This window comes from Lipotes vexillifer, unplaced genomic scaffold (assembly GCF_000442215.2).
Source record: "Lipotes vexillifer unplaced genomic scaffold, Lipotes_vexillifer_v1.1 scaffold784, whole genome shotgun sequence".
In the NCBI taxonomy this organism is placed as follows: Eukaryota; Metazoa; Chordata; class Mammalia; order Artiodactyla; family Lipotidae; genus Lipotes; species Lipotes vexillifer.
In genome coordinates this window covers 876,222-890,508 of record NW_006774772.1, presented here as the reverse complement: position 1 = coordinate 890,508, position 14,287 = coordinate 876,222, and the positions used below count along the sequence as shown (strand labels likewise).

The window sequence follows — 14,287 nt, the reverse complement described above, 5'->3', positions numbered from 1 at the left end:
ACAATTAGAAGTTGCCAAAAGTAGAGATCAAAGCAGTGTATAATGGCTTTAAAACTAGCTCATGGATGATGATATATAAATCTTTTTGCTTTGACTACTTATATTTCATAATTATTTTTACCAAGTCCCAAGTATAAAAGACATTTTGTACATAAAATGTACTCAATAAATGAAGATTAAATTTTAAAAACAACTACCTGCTTTCTTTTCATTCTACATGTAATCAGCATGCATAAGCAGCAAAGAATATGGCAGAGTTGCGTTACATTTTGTAGTCTAAAGATTCCTATAATAGTGACATGTCAGGAACAGGGCTTCCCAAAGATTGTTTTCAGGAGTAATATTATCTCTGTGTCAGTGCAATTAGCATTATCCAATGTAACTTTGTGTAAAGAGGAAAACATTCTATTATCTTTGCTGTCTAGTACATTAGCCAATAACCACATGTGACTGTTAAGCACGTGAGGTATGGTTATTAAAACTGAATAACTGAGTTTTTTATTTTATATCATATAAATTAAGTAGTCATATTTTGCTGATGGCTACCATACTGAAGAACACAATCTTCTTTGATGTGTTCTTCAAGAATAAAGAAAAACGTTTAAATTTTTTTCTTTAGAAAACAAAACCCAGCTCAACCTAGTAGTTCCCAAATTTAGTTGAGCAAGGAATCCCTCGTTTACATCTGAGTAGAACATTGGGGTACACTTCTTTTTAAAGCAACAATAAAAAGTGATAAGGTGTTTAGGGCCATTTACACATTATTCCTTGTTTTATTTGCTTGTTCATTTGTGTATTCACTCAACTAACATCTCTTGAGCTATGTAATGGGCACGGTTGTGATACAGTCTTGTTCGTTTATTAAGCTCTTTCTAATGGGAGAGACTGATTAGTAAAGAAATAACTACGGTACATGCAGTCTGGTAAGTTCCAAAAGCACAGAGGGCTATGGGAATACAGAGGTGGACACATCATCGAGATTTGTCATGGGGAACTTTCCAGAGGGAGACTGGAGGACAAGTAGGGCATTGATTAAAAAAGAGGGCTTTTTTTCATTTCTTATTTCACTGACTCCCCTCCCCACAGTTCGCCGCTTAACCTGTTTTATTCAAGCTTGCTTCCTTATACCCTTAAGTCGGAGGGATTAAACCAGTTTTTGCAGGTTGGTTTGAGAATAACATGCACTAAACATTTTCTGCCACTCCATCCACTCTCCCTGTCCAACCCCTACGCATTCTCAACACGCACCAAAGAAAGAGGTTGTTCTAACTTTAAAAGTTTTACTGCTAATCACAAAAATTAAAAGCTATAATGCAAATGATAACCACAGAGAGGTTTAAATTTTTGTGTATAATCTTCAGTGTTCTCAAAATAACTCTCAAAATTTTAACCTGAGTGCAGGGACAGGTCTCCCATCTTTTAGTCTCCAATAGAACAGACACACATGCAGGCACACACACATAGCTACACATACACACACACTCATACACTCACATGCTCATGTCCTCTGTCTTTTCCCACTACCAGCAGCCTTCCAACTGATTTCTCTGTATCCTCCTTTCTTTCCTAATCTATTCTCAGCAAAGTAAGAAACATTCTAAAATGTAAATCTCATTAAGCCTCTCCCCAGATTATTCTCTTCAAGAGTTATCTCAGTTTCTTTCAAGATAAATTCCGTAGCCTTAGAGTAGTTTAAAATTCCTGTAAGATGTGGTCCAAGTTTATTCCTGGACCCTAAGAACTAAACGTCATAGAAGGGTGTCTAGCACATAGTAAACACTCAATCAGTGTTAGCAATTATTTTAGGAAATGGTTCTCTGTCCAGGAAGCCTAAAAAGGTGGCACACTGTAAGATTAGGGAAGCAACTCGAAGTGCAGCAGATGTACAAAAAAAAAGCAAATCCTAGAAATGTTACTAAGAACTCACTGTTCCCGACAACACTAATCTACTCTTCTAACCCTGCCCTCAGCCTACATACTTTATAGTTTCAAAGGATGAAGTGTCTCCATTCACATCAAAACCTTACCTTTTTCACATAACAATGTATGCTTAAAACAATATTGTAGACCCTCTCTTATCCTAAAAAGTGTAAGTGTTAGGAAGCATTTTTTATAGATACTTAAAAAACAGGTCATGTAAGACTGATTGGAATTTTAAAAACTACTTTTATTTTATTAACAGAGACAATGTAGGGTGGTTATCTCAAACACAGATTTAGTTAAGGATTTGTTCCTGACTCTGGAAGTGAGTGCCGTTAATTAGTGTCAGATTCCCAAAATATCCACCAGTATAACACATAGATTAAGCCAACCTGAGCTGATTACTTGGTGCAGTGAAGGAGACCAACATCTTGAGAGGTTCTTAGTAGATTCTCAGAAGATGGAGGTTGAGGGTAGATATGTATAGGTTTGCGGGGGAGTTGGATTCAAGTAGATTAAAGCAGGTCTGTGAATGCAAAGATCAGAATGAAATTGCGCAAAATCCAAGATACAGACAAGGATTGGTGGATGCAGTGAATCAAGGGTTTTGGAGTAAGTCTTAATGAGTAAAGAGCTGTTGATAAGTGAGAGGGTTCATCCAGCTGAACAATGCATTGTCCAATAAAGGGTTTTTTCCCTCAAGATAACTTAGTGTCTTGAGGCAGAGCTGGTTGATCACTCTGTAGTTCAGATAAATGTATTTTCAGGAATGTCCTGAAGCCACCAATGAAGCTATATATTAGTTTATAGCATTATTTCCTGGGAAAAGACTTCTTGGAACAAAGAGTAAAGTCATACTGATATAGGGACCTTGAAGATTAAACTGTCTGGGTAACAACCTTTTTGAGTGTCCTGAGTTGTAAAAAGGGGATATCAGTGGGAACTTTTTCTTGTGGTTATTTTGAGAACTCAATGAAATACTGTGAATAAAGCCCTTACTAGGATACCTGTCACTTAGCAGATGTACAAAGACTGTAAAATATCTTCTTTTTTAAATGAAGTATTCTTAATGTAGCAACCCATTCTTTTATTCACTCATTCTAGAGCATCCACCATAATCCAGATATGTCCTTTGCTATGTGTAGAGGCACAGAGATGAAAGGACCATGCGCTCAAATAACCTTTGCACTAATAGACATGTTACCCTGTGCCATGGAGTGCGCTCTGGGAAAAATATGAATTGACATGCTGAGGCAGCCCAGGAAATTTAGAAGAACTGTCCTAGTGAAGTTGATCTTTGACCTGGGCCTTGAAGGATGAAGAGTAATCTGTGAGACAGCCAAGGGTCAAAAGATCATTCCACGCTAAGGGAAAAGTACGTACAAAGAGTAGGAGCTATTAATTTCCATGCTGGGTTCCAGATATGAGGAGAAGGTGAGATTCCAGATGGAGCAGCAGAAGATGAGTCTGGATAAGAACAGTGTGATAAATAATAATAAATTCAATATATAATTACAGTAATCTGTGTTTTCAATAAACATAAGTTGATTCCAACCAAAGGGTCAAAGTTTTTTGTTTGTTTGTTTGTTTGAATCAGGGTAAGAAATTGGGCTTCTGTCCTGTATGCTCTAGTGGTTAGCAAATATGTTTTGTTTGTACACTAGAGTCACATGGAAAGACTTTTATAATTGTCCAGGTTATGCCTAAAACCTCCTACAGATTCTGATTTCATTGATCTGGGACGAAGCCTGGGAATCTGTATTTTTAAATGTTTTTGTGTTTTGCTTGTTTGTTTAATGCTCGCCTAGTGATTCTAATGTATAGGCAAGACAGAAAAACTGCCTGCAGTAAAGAGTCACAGTCCAAGACCAATAGTCAGAAGCCCAGTATGAGTCATTGAAGCAGTAGCCTTAAGGTCCACATGCATAATTCTGTAAACAAGGAGTCAAGAGAGGTTTGCTAGTGGAGCCATCCCATGATAACCCATTTTAGGAGGTAATGCTAGCAGTAGAGAGAGACTGAATTCGAGCAGAGTGAGTGTTCAGTCATTCTTGTTTACCTGGAGCTTGGTTTCAAAGAAAAAATGGAAAGAGGTTCTTCAGATCTTCCCAGTGATATCAGAGTCATAGGCTAAAGCTGAGGTAGTATACATGAGAAGAGATGCACTCAAAAGAAAGAAGTAAATGATGGATTAAACTAAGATGTTGGGATAAAGAAGAGAGAGGGAGCTCAGTCAAAGAAAAATCCAAGGGTTGTAGTTATGGGGCAGGAGTAGCAGGTACGGCCATGGAGATGAAGATAGCACATTTAAAAAGGTTGAGTGTAAGGGGCTTCCAAATAAATCATGGCTACTTCCCCAAGCATTACTTCACTCCAGACCCAGGCGCAACTGGGTAGTCCCTCCTCTTTCAGAAAATCTTTAACAGCCTGCTGTCTCTCCTCTTTGTCGAAAACCCCAATACCCTTAGGCCATTCTCTGACTGCTTTCTCAGTTCCAAAATATTTCCTTTACTCTTCTAAGTGTTGTTTTTTTTGCGACAGTAGATCTTATATTATTTTTGAATTGAGAAATGAGCTATAGTTAGCATCCCAGAGCCACAGAAAATGACAGTATTCATGAACTATTTCTAATGAACATGAAAAAAGTCAAATGTGGTCAATTTCCTAGGTAACCTCAAGGTCAAGCAAAACAGTCCACCTGCCCCATTGCCAAAGGTCCTGGGGCGCATTATGAAAAATGAAAATTAAAGGCAAACAGAAAGCCTAAGCATGTGTATTTTGATTTGTGATTGAATTATAAAGTGAGAATAATAACTACGTAGGATCAATGATGGTGTTGTCTATAGGATTCTAGGAAAAATTCTCTAATCTTCCCCAAATATTTTAGGATCTTGTGTCACAATTGCTGAAACCCTAACTCCAAGCTTAGGAGTAGGATAACATGGCTGCCAGCTTTTAACTGGTGTCAAGAAAAACACTAGAAAATTTGCAAAATGACTGTCAAAAACAATGGTGTTAACATGACAACAAAAGCAAATTTGTATTTTTTTTTAATCCCTCAAAAGTCAAGGGACTGATATCTTCTAGTAATTCATCTAGGAAATTAACCACCTTTGGCTTTTAAAATCAGAAGTACGTAGTTCATAAATACTGTCATTTTCTTTTATTTTGAAGAATATGGTTCGTAGGTAATTATTTGTTGGAAAATATTTTTATACATAACAGCGTGTTTAGGATAGCATCTGCTGATACACCATAGATAAAAATTGTTGTAGCTGTGACAGCAATTTCAATCAGGAAGAAAAACCTTAAGGAGCTTCATAAAATTTACCAAAATTTATGCTTCTGAGTCCATGCTATATATTTGTTGATTTGTTTCGTTCCCTGAGGGCTCAGTAGTGAATATTTAAGTAAATGAGGACATGATTGCACATTAAATACAATGTGTCTTCTGGGAAGATAGAGAAATCTTTCAGTTTTAGCAGCATTCGTGTTTGTGTGCCTGTGTATGTGTGTGTGTGTGAATTTATTCAATAATAAAAATACCACCTTCCATTTGCATGATATTTTAAAGATTTTTTTCAGTGCATTTCTGATATATTCTCCTTTTCAGTCCCTCGGTAATCCTGTAAGGTAACAATAATATACGCAATACTCTTTTTTTTTTTCATCTTTATTGGAGTATAATTGCTTTACAATGGTGTGTTAGTTTCTGCTTTATAACAAAGTGAATCAGTTATGCATATACATATGTTCCTATATCTCTTCCCTCTTGCGTCTCCCTCCCTCCCACCCTCCCTATCCCACCCCTCCAGGCGGTCACAAAGCATGGAGCTGATCTCCCTGTGCTATGCGGCTGCTTCCCACTAGCTATCTACCTTAAGTTTTGCAATACTCTTAACAAAACCCTTTGACATGCAGTATCATATTTGAGACAACAAGCTCGAGAAGTAAGTAATATTATCTCAATTTAAATAATGAGACAGTGAGGCTCAAACAGGATAAGACACTTAGCAACCAGCAACAAGCTATTTGAGAACGAACTGATGCTCAAACCTAAGGCTTGTTAACCTAACACCGTGCTTGATTCATAGAAAGATTCAGTAAATACCTGAAGTTTAATTCATAATTTGTATAGAAATAGCATATCACTACCACAACGAATTTTGGCTTTCTTTTGAAAACGTGGATTATTGTATCCCAGGGAGAGGTTTTCGCTGTAGCCAAGTATCATCTGGAAGAGTTTACTTAACTAATTTGAACCATGTAGACATTTCACTAATGTGGGAAAGCACACCATAATATAGGCTTAAGGGGCCAAGAGACCTGCATGTTGTGTATTATTTGGAAAGAAGCAAAACATTTTAATACAAAACTACTTCACATGAATTTGATGGGGTATTTTCCCTTTGTTTTTATTAGTATAAATCTGCCTATCTTTAATAATTATTGGTGAGCATAAAGTAAAAGAGAATTATTGAGAAATAACACCAAAGATCTAAGTATGCATAGAGTTTATTTCACAGAAAGATGCCTATAAAACTTGTATAACCAATCGGCAGGCTAAAAGAATAACCTCACGTAAATGCAGAATGCAATTACCATTTTCACAAATTTGGTACATGTTGGGAATGTCATTTCAATCAGGGCTAACCATAATATGTCAGGAATAACTGTGATAACCATAAGTGATAGTGTTATGCTGCTCACTTTTTCTAATTTTGGTGGCAAAATATGCAAAGGAAAATTTTCAAAGAGCCTGTAAAACATGTTCAAGATTTTTCCCACTTTAAAAAATATTTTCAGGGAAGTATTCATCATTATAGAGCAACAATTATTTTGATAACTCAATTGTTCTTAGACTAATCTCTTAGAATTTTTGCCATCTTTTCAGGCAAATTAAAAAGAACAAGTATCAGCTTTTAAGTTGCTGTATTTTTTTAGTACACCTAAATTTAAATATTAGTTTGAAAGTGTTGCCTGTTTCATTTTTTTTTTAGCAAGTATGCTTCTTATTGATAATGAGTAAAGTACATAAAAACAACAAACTAAGCACCTTAGCACGAAGCTCAATGGGTATTCCTGTTGGTTGCATTATGAAGTTGGTATGAATGCCATTTTGATGCTCTCTCATTTTCTGGCTCCTGATGAACAAACACATTAATGGAAACATTATTAATTTCATTACTGATTTTAATGGGTCTCACAAATAAATGCATTTATTTTGAATGCCTTAAATCAGGTGATCTTTTTTTCTGGTTTACATTTTTATTTTTTAATATTTAAAATTTTTTACTTTATATTGGAGTATAGTTGGTTAACAATGTTGTGTTAGTTTCAGGTGTACAGCGAAGTGGTTCAGTTATACATATACATATAACCATCGGTTTTCAGATTTTTTTTCCCATATAGGTTGTTACAGAGTATTGAGTAGAGTTCCCTGTGCTATACAGGAGGTCCTTGCTGATTATCTGTTTTATATATAGTAGTGTGTATATGTTAATCCCGAGCTCCTAATTTGTCCCTCCCCCCGCAAGTTTCCCCTTTGGTAACCATAAGTTTGTTTTCGAGGTCTGTGAGTCTGTTTCTGTTTTGTAAATGAGTATCATATGATATCATTTATATGTGGAGTAAAAAAAAAATGATACAAATGAACTTATTTACAAAACAGGTGATCTCTCTTATTATTGAAGTATAGTTGATTTACGATGATGTGTTCATTTCTGCCGTAGAGCAAAACGATTCAGATATATATATATGCACACACTCATTCTTTTTAAAAATATTCTTTTGCATTATGGTGATCTTAAGCTGTAATTCATTGTAATTACTGCTTTTTATATTTTGAAAAATACCAGCATATGTATGAGTATATAGAATGTGTGTATCTCTGTGTGTGTTTGTGTGTGTGTCTGTGTATGTTGAGTCATGCTGAGATATTTTCTTTTAGCACACGTATTTAGAATTATCAAAAAGATATTTGTTTCTTAAAGGGAGGTCAGGTTATACCACTTTTCTACTTTCGGAAGGAGTAATAAATTCAGATAATAATTCTCTAAATTTAGGCTTAATAACCCAGAATCCTATAGGATGTCACTCTACGTTTTATTAGGCAACTACTCTATGTGTACATTTCGTGGAGGGTCATGGAAAAGGTATGTATGTGAATTATAGGACAGATCTTTGCCCACAAATAGAAGGAAGAAGTGTAAGCAGAGACGTAAGTCAAAGTATAAATAATACAAATCAATGTTAATAATTTATTGTTTAAATAAGGCTTTCTTATTAATGGTCTAACCTTTAAACGTTGTTTTCGGAATGATATTCCCTGTTATGAAGCTTAAATCTTATAATGAAATCCATACTTGGGAAAAACCCTTTAATTTTCCAATTACATTATGAAATAAAATAAATTAAATAATGAGTCTTCGTGATAGAAAAAAAAATAACAGAAGCCAAGTTCATGGAGTTGCTTTCTCTTGGTGTGTTTATTAACTGTAGTCTTACACAGCGGTAAGAGCTCTTCATCAGTATTTTACTTGTCTGAGCTCAGCTCTGTTTAAAACTCCCCTGAAGGACAATTCCAAAACTAACCTATTCTTCTCAGGTTCCCTATTCGACCCTTCTTTTCCCTCCTCTCCCTTTAGCCTATATTCTTCCATCTGGTAAGTTTTTAAACATTTGAGACCATCAGCTATGAATGCTCTTGCCTTCCCTTTATCCTAATTCTTAATGTATTCATGACCACAACTAACCTCATGCCTTTTTTCCTGTCTCCAGGGATGAGGGTCTCATCTTCCACTTAAGAGATAATTATTTCACCTGTGTCCTTGATTGTTTTGATTCCTTTTCTCTTTCAACTCTGTGGTTAGCTTCATCTCCTTTCTCATGGAACTGCCGTTTCACTTTCTTCTTTTCTGAGCCAAACTTCTCAAGGGAGTAATCTCAGCTCTTTATCTCTGTGACCTAGTCTCCCATTTCCTCCTAAGCCAGTGCAGTTCAGTCTCTACTCATCACTGGGCAAAAAGTGTTGTTTTTATGATGAGTGATGACGTTTGTATTGGTAAATTTAGTGAGTATGTACTAGTTATTCTTTACCAGGTCTCTCTTCTGCACTTGACACTGTTGATTACTCTGTCTTAGAAATTCTCAACACACTTGACTCCTATGACACCATCCTCTGTTCTCATTCTTCTGTGGACACTTCGTCAGTATTGTCCATGAGCTCCTCTTCCTCCAAGTTACCTTTTAGTTATAGGTACCGCCATGCTTCCATCCCAGTTCCTTTACTCTTCTCACTCTGCACACCGTCTTGGTGCCCCCATGCCTTCTTCCACCCTTTGCTTCACCGTCTGACACTTTCATGTAGTCATTCCACAGGTATACGAAACTCACCATGTCTGAACTCATGCTCAGTAAGTCTCTCCCCCTCTTCTCTTAGCACAGCATCTTTAGGGTAACCTAGGTGAGGAACAGTGGAGTCATTCTTGTTCACCAACATCCTCACTTTCCCATTCAATCAGTCACCAAGATTTGCACATTTTGTCAACTAAGTGTTTTCTTTCTTTCCATATCTTCTCTTTTATCCCTAGCACCAAGCCCTGGTTCAAATATTTTTTCTTCATTTCTTTTTTGGTCTCCTACAACAGTACACAGATTTTCACATAACAACATGACATAATACTCTCATTTACAAAAGGATATCATTTTTGGATTTGGAATAATGTCATACATTGTAAAGTATCTATAAGATTAGTTTATTTCCTCATAAATTCTTATACAATCATATGAACAATTCAACATCACTGCTTTATACACATGTGGCTTATATAATATGCAATTAGTTGTATAGTGTTGTTATTATTCAGTGGTATTTTAAATTTGTGAAATGTGCTAGTAAAGACCAAGCTATTCTACATTTTTTTAACCCGCAGAAAGATTAAACTACTTGTTATTAAAAAAAAATGGCTGCTATTGGTTTTAACATTTTTATATTTAGCTTTGTGTGGAATAGCTCATGAATATTTCTCAGTTCTCCACTCTGTTTTTCACATAGCATCAGAAATTCCTCCGTTTTGACAGATATTTAGGTTAATTTCTTGATATTATGGTCACTATTCATATTCGTCAAGTGTTTTGATATAGACAATTAAAAAGAATAAAGTACGAGTATATGTCTCAGTCACACAGATGATCCTTTCCAGGAGTAGAATGTGCATTTATTAATCGTGTTTCTACTCACAGTACTTAGCGTGGGATCTGTCACAGAGTGAGCACTAGATAAACATTTTTTAAATTAATGAAGCTGTCAAAGGTCAGCCAGGAATGTAATTCCAGAGGACAGATGAAGTTTTTCACATCTTCATGTTCATACTCCACATTCTTCCTTATGCAGTTGTTCAAAATTAATTGGCAAGAATTGCCACTGTCCTTTTTTTGTACTTGTTCTGAATTCTAGATTTTATCTTATTTTGCCATCTGTATTCTTTACACTTCCTTGAAAAATCAGGCACCGTATAAAATCAGACACCGTTTCAGTTGGTTGATACATTTCACAAGGGACCATGCCAGTCATTATCTTCTTGGTCATTTAAATACCCATTTGTCTACTTATTTTCATGTAAAAATATTGGTATCTCTTTGAAAACCTTACATATGTAGCTATGTAGAAACACCAAAGCTGTTTTTTTCTCTTTTATGTTGTGAAGGTTAGGATAAGAGAAAGTGACACCTGGTTTCATTCAAGGTATTTTGTTAATTCATTGACACTTGCCTTTGAAAAAAGGATCCTGTATCTCCTTGTCTTATTTATGATGAATTGGTTTGTATATATATAAAGACATATTTATGACCTTAGATCTAGTCAAGTATAATATCTCTCTAGTTCAGTTGTATGCCTTTCCAAGGACTCTCAATTTTTATCCAAAGAGAACGTTTCTTGTTGAGTTTTAACTCCTACCAAATAGAAGCAAATTATTAGCAGCCGCTGTACTTTCACTGTAGAAAATTGTATAAGGTGTTTTGTACATTGATGCATTTTTCTACTTGCATCTACATCTACTTTTTTTGTGTGTGTGTGGTACTGTTGCGGGCACAGGCTCCAGACGCGCAGGCTCAGCAGCCATGGCTCACAGGCCCAGCCGCTCCGTGGCATGCGGGATCTTCCTGGACTGGAGCATGAACCCGCGTCCCCTGCATCAGCAGGCGGACTCTCAACCACTGCGCCACCAGGGAAGCCCTACATCTACTTTTAAATGTATTTTTTTGTAAATGTATTTTTAATAATACTTGAAAAGATTAGTATTATTGAGAATGCATTGTTCGAAAGGGTCATAGACTTCACTATCTCATTAAGTAAACAGCCTAAAAAGATAATTATTTATGTTTCAACTGTAATACTGACTTATTTGAATAATAACGTAGCCACCATTTGTTATACTTTAATGACAGTGGTATTACACTTTTCCTTATTCTCACAATGACCCTGTAAATAAATAGGCTGTGATTATTTCCAATACCCAGCTGAAAATTCAAGGCTCACAGAATTTATGTGACTTCCCACTGTCACACTGGGACTGGAATCTGTACCAAACCTTGTAGAACTTGAGAATTTATGCTCTTTCTTTTGTAGCAATAGTTTTCAGTATTTTTCTGCTTGCATATTTCTGCATGGCAACACGCTCCCATTATTTTACATAAAATTTCTGCAGAAAAAAGGTAAGGTAATATGTATAATCCAAACCTGTTGTCTTTTACATTTCCCTCCCAAACTTTAGCTGTTTAGATACCCGTGATCCTCATGAGAATTATGACAATATATAGTGGTGGTTGAATGGCTCCAGATATGAATCTCTAATGCTCAGGTTTAATTTTCCTGGGTACTAGGATGTTGGTATTTTTACAAGTTTCCTTGGTGATTTTAATGTATAGCTAGGGTTGAGAATGAATGCTATATATGCCATCTTCTCAAGGTTTCTCTTCTGTTGTATTATATGAAGTGAAAAAGGCATATTAAAAAAATTAAAGTTAACTTATATTGTTTACTGTCAATGACAGAGATCAAATCATTTCTCAATTCTTAATATCATGATTACAATGGTTTTTCTCCTGATTCTTTTCAGTTTGTTTAATTTAACTCTTTGACCTTGGGCAGTTTTCTCTTAGAGGCTATTTTCTATTCTTTCTAATTCTTAAATTAAACTTTTAACCAGGTAATACTATTTATTAGTTACTGTTTTGTATAAAATGACTCTTTGTGGAAATGTGGAAAGGTGAGTAGGAGAATAACTGCTAATGGGTTGGGGTTTCTTTTACAGGGATATAATGTTTTAAAATTACGTTGTGGTGATGGTTGCACAACACTATGAATACATACTAAAAACCATTGACTTGTGCATTTGAAATGGATGAATGATATGTTATATGAATTATATCTCAATGCTGCTGCTTTAAAAATGTATATTTTGGTACATATTGGTGAAGAGGCTCAACAGGTACAAACTTCTACTTCTCTCTCCTTCCCTCTCTCCCCTCTCTATCCCTCCCCCCACCCTCATGCCCTGCAGGTTCCTTGACCCAGATAGAGCCGTCTTTATTCTGTGTGAACAAGACTGGTGATTATATCCTTCTTTCCTAAAAATCTAGGCTTCACCTCCAGGTTGTTGCTACTGAGGTTCCTCTACTCTTGTAGATGTCCACTGGACAGAACCCCAGTCATTGCCATGTTGACTCTATTTTCTGTGTGTTCCAACATTAGGATGATTATATAATCCATCATACAAACTGAGATACTTTTCTGAATGAAAGGGCACACTACTAATACTTACAGTGGAATAACAGACATAGAATGGGGCTGTTCTGTGAAGATGAGTCTTATAGACACCCAAAGTATAGAAAAACACTCACACATCTTGGCCTCCAAAGTTTTGAACACAGTCTCATCTTTCCTGCTGTAGCAGCTGCTTTGCCTCACTCGGGTATGAGGTAAAGTTCATTCCTCCATGTCTCTCAACTGCAAAGAATATATTCCATAGATTTTAAAGGGGTCCCCTTAAAGAACCCTTTAGTTGGCTGGAGATGATGGGTCATAATCCCCAATTCTTCCCCAAGGAGATAGATGACAGCTCTTTCCCATAAGTATCTGCACCAAATCCTACCTCTGCATCTTTGTAAACCATTTATAATCTGAAAGTCATCAAAGTGTTCAAGAGTGAGGAACAGATGCTTACCCATTTCCTTTAAAAATCTCTATTTAGTGATTTGTAACTCACATTACTATTTCACATCTGTTGCAAGTTGGTGCCTAGTTCCAACTTCAGTGTCACCATCTTGTTTCATATATATATATACTTTGTCATCACAAATGTGAGAGTTATTTTTGAGTAGAATGTTAAAAGGAGTTCTTTGCTTTACTGGTTAAGTGTGGCACAGGCTTTGAAAACAGAAAACTAAGGTTATTAGATTTATGACTTTAGGAAAGTGACTTGGCTTCCTGAAGTCATAACTTAATCCCCAAATGAGGGTAATAATAGTACCTACCTCTAAGGCTATTATCATGATCATCACATACGTAAAGAAATTATTACTATGATTGTTATTAAGATCTATATTAAACCATTAGAACAAACAATGGAAAAAAAAAACGTGAAAGGTCACAACCTATTTTTCAGGATACCATTCTAATGTGTTTAGAAGCAGGAGATGCAGTTGAGAATTCCTCAGAGCGCAGAATCACAAAAATATCTACATAGATTTGATGCATAAACTTGTCTTTCTTACAGAGGTGCTCAATTAATACTGAATGAATGACACTATATAATTCTATACTTTAGCTACTAAGTAACTTTAAAAAGTATATGGGACCATAATGTTACTCCATTAGTTTCCCGAGGCTACTGTAACAGGTTACTACAAACTTGGTGGCTTAAAACATGAAAATTTATTCTATCACAGATCTGGACATTCCAAGTGTGAAATCTGGCAGAACCACAGCTTATCAGAGGAAGTCAGCCAATGAGAATGCTTGATTTTATGTATTATTCTAAAGTGATAGACTTGGCTTGAGGTCTAGTTGGTTCCTTGCACTTTTTTTTTTTTTTTTTTTTTTGCGGTATGCGGGCCTCTCAGTGTTGTGGCGTCACCCATTGCAGAGCACAGGCTTCGGACGCGCAGGCTCAGCGGCCATGGCTCATGGGCCCAGCCGCTCCACGGCATGGGGGATCTTCCCGGACCGGGGCACGAACCCGTGTAGCCTGCATTGGCAGGCGGACTCTCAACCACTGTGCCACCAGGGAAGCCCCAGGATATTTAATTTTTAAAGTATCCTTGATTCCGTTGTTTTGAAAGACACACATGTGTATGTAAATAC

General features: G+C 36.2%; 1 protein-coding gene across 1 annotated transcript in view; it reads left to right on the top strand.

Annotated features, from left to right (window-relative positions):
* The window catches only part of IL1RAPL1 (interleukin 1 receptor accessory protein like 1), a 671,741-nt gene that overhangs the window by 25,613 nt on the left and 631,841 nt on the right, over positions 1-14,287 (top strand). The gene's annotated exons all lie outside the window — the stretch shown is intronic.